The following is a 3,053-nucleotide window of genomic DNA, read 5'->3' as shown; positions in this document are numbered from 1 at the left end:
GTTGGCAGAAATTCTCTTAGAATAAAGAATCGCTTTATTTTACTTATCCTAAAATATGTCTTGTGCTTATTTTAATGGGCAATTACATCAAACATAGATCCTGACTTATTAGCATTCCACAGTTCCTATGCAACATAAGTCCTTTAACTAAATTTTACACTGTTTTATAAAGAGTATTTCTCATCTGGTGTATTTTAATTTCAAGCAAGTCTGGCTCTTGTGAAAACTGTTGTTGCCATAATTTCTTGTCCTATAAACCCACAGTGGCAAACTAGTAAACAAGATACTGTGTTACTTCCAGGATTTTTATTCTCCTATCTTGTAAATTCAAGATTTCAGATCACACCTTAATAAATAATTGGATTTCATTAAAGTGTAAGTTGGTAATTAAATCACGCAATGGAAATAAAGGAGAAACTTTGGCTAACTCGAGGAAGTAGCAATTGTAATTAAACTAGGTCTATTTTATAGATCTCACAAAAAAAAAAAACACTGAAAACTTTAGGAAGATGAAAGGTTATAACAGTGAACATAATACAATGAAAAATCTGTTACAGTATTTAATAAGCTAATATTTTTAAGTCACTGATCTCTTCCCGAATATTGGATATTTAATCACAAATCAGATACCAAACAAATATTCTAATATATCTTTAGTCACTTAAGGCTTAAATGTTTGTCTTCCTGACACACTGTGATCTTTGCTTTGTTACAAGAAATTTTCACAAAAAATGTACAGAACTTACTCGGAGTTTTGATACGCTACAATGGTATGTCATAGATATCTACACAATGATTGTGGCATTAGCAGTAGATTCAGTATAAAATTATATATTCCAGTTCAGTCTGAAACAATAAAACCAAAGTAGTCATAGCTACTATTTACCTAGGAAGTCCGTGTTGTTTATTCCTAATTCCTACTTCTTGCTATGGGCTGGAGAATTTCTTAAATCTTAGAACAAGCTAAAAGTACCTCCAGCCTTGACAAAACACGGTATCTTCACTAGAAAAATAACATCATTTAAATACACATATTCTATATGTCTAATACAAGCAAATACCCCAAACTGCCTCTTCACCATCAGTCCTTTTTAATCCAAGTGTAATCACTTATTAAGATGCAATTGCTGATCATGTCATTTTTTTTCTTTATTTTCCTAGAGAAAAGCAAGCTAGGGATATATTTTTCTACGTAGGACCTCTGACTATTGTTTTTATTTAGAAAACACAAAGGTGGCAAATAATTTTTTCATTTCAGTGTTTGCAAAAAGCTAATTATATCAATTCATGTTGTTATTATTTTTTGAACTCTGCCCATTAAAGCAAGAACAATACGTCCAAGACATCTGTATTTTGATTCATGTTTTCTACTGAAGTGTGCCAATTCTTAGGGAAGGAAGAGACAGGCATAGTTGCCATGGTTTAGTTCACCTTTAATGTCTGTGAGACAGGGAAAAGAGCATCATGACTTCCCATATCTGCCTTTATTGAGTATTCCTGGATAAGCAGATGAGTGAAGAACCTTACAAAAGCAAATTTTTGTGTGGAGGTATGGAGGCAGGAAGTCATGGTGCCTGGGGTATTCTGAATGTCAGCTACTGGAAGAAGACTAAAATTAAGATGTCTTAGAAGCTTTTCCAGGTTGATCAAGTTACTAAAGAAAATCTGCTTAAAGAACGTCAGCCCTTGTGTTTTCAGTTCTAAACAGTGTTATGCAGTTAAGATTGTCTTGAGAAAGTACAAGGACGATATTGAATATTATACTAAAATCCACATTCAACAGCCCGTCAAATCAATTTTTCTCATATTTGACAGCTGAAGGAAATCTCTGCTTACTCTGCCTATTAGCATGAAGAGATTATGAAGTTGACTGTCTCTGAAACAAAATCACTCTTAAAAATACGAACATATAATTGTTATCAACTAGAGAACCACTTGCCTTCAAGATAATTTGCAACTGTCTTAACATCTTTGAGAAACTGTCAGCTGGGCAGATCAATTATGTTTCTATTCTAAAGTTACTTTTTGCGTAAAGCGGTTTCTTGACATGAAGGAGTTCAAGATATTATTACAGGCACTTTTATAATTAGTAAGAGAGAGCAAAAGACAAGGTAATAAATAAATGAGTTGTCATGTAAAAAAGCAAAACAAGTTAATTTATACTTTGTTTCTTGCTAAGTTTTACTCTATGCTGTATGTGTACTTTTTCACATAAACCCATTTAAGAAAAATATACCTCTATTTTGAAATGAGAGCAAGGCCTAAAGAATTGACTGAAATACCTTGCTCAGCTGAGAGAAGCCCATCCATACCTGCTCTTCCTACATTGCTAAAGAAAAATTTGTTCTGTTCCATTCCTTGGACCAAATCTTAAGAAGAAGGCTAGAAATATTATACATTGGGTCTGTAGGCCATAAATTAAAGCAAAGTAAGCCAAGGTAGACATTTGAATAGGTGAAATAGTCCTGAAGCCAAGGCTCTCTCCAACCTTCAGTGACTGGGGCAAAGACAATGGAAAGTTATAGAGGTCAAACTGAGGAAGACTACAGAAACCCCAGCCTCAACCATGAAGAAAGGTGGATGTACCCCCAGAACTGAGGGCCAAGAAAAGCTCTGCACCAAGCTCCACCTGAGCTCCACCTATTATCAATATGTATGATTAGATGTTGCTGTCATGTGAATATGTATGTAAGATGTTGTAATCATAGAACTGAGACTGTATAAATTACCCTGTTTTGTACCGATACTTTCAAACAAGTTTTTTGTGGTAATAATTCCGCTTGTTCCCAACCTCAACAAATAAATACCTTTGCTGCTCAAAAGACTAAAAGCTTCTGGGCAGTTATTTCACTGGATTTCTTGGATTCAATTTGCAGACAAAACAAATGTACAGGCTCAAAAATAGGGCTATGTGTTGCTCATGGTTTGGGAGGTCATGCTTTTGAGAGAGGTGTGCATTGAGATCAATCATAACTCAGTCCTTTTAGTGCTTGCTGTCTTCTCAGTTCAGACATAAGTAATAGCCAAGAGGCAGTACATGCCCTTACTAAAAT

Source organism: Empidonax traillii, unplaced genomic scaffold, assembly GCF_003031625.1.
Source record: "Empidonax traillii isolate 1590-97213 ecotype Southwest subspecies unplaced genomic scaffold, ASM303162v1 scaffold768:size374112, whole genome shotgun sequence".
NCBI classification, from domain to species: Eukaryota; Metazoa; Chordata; class Aves; order Passeriformes; family Tyrannidae; genus Empidonax; species Empidonax traillii.
The sequence above is the reverse complement of the archived record's forward strand: the minus strand, read 5'-3'. Positions refer to the sequence as shown.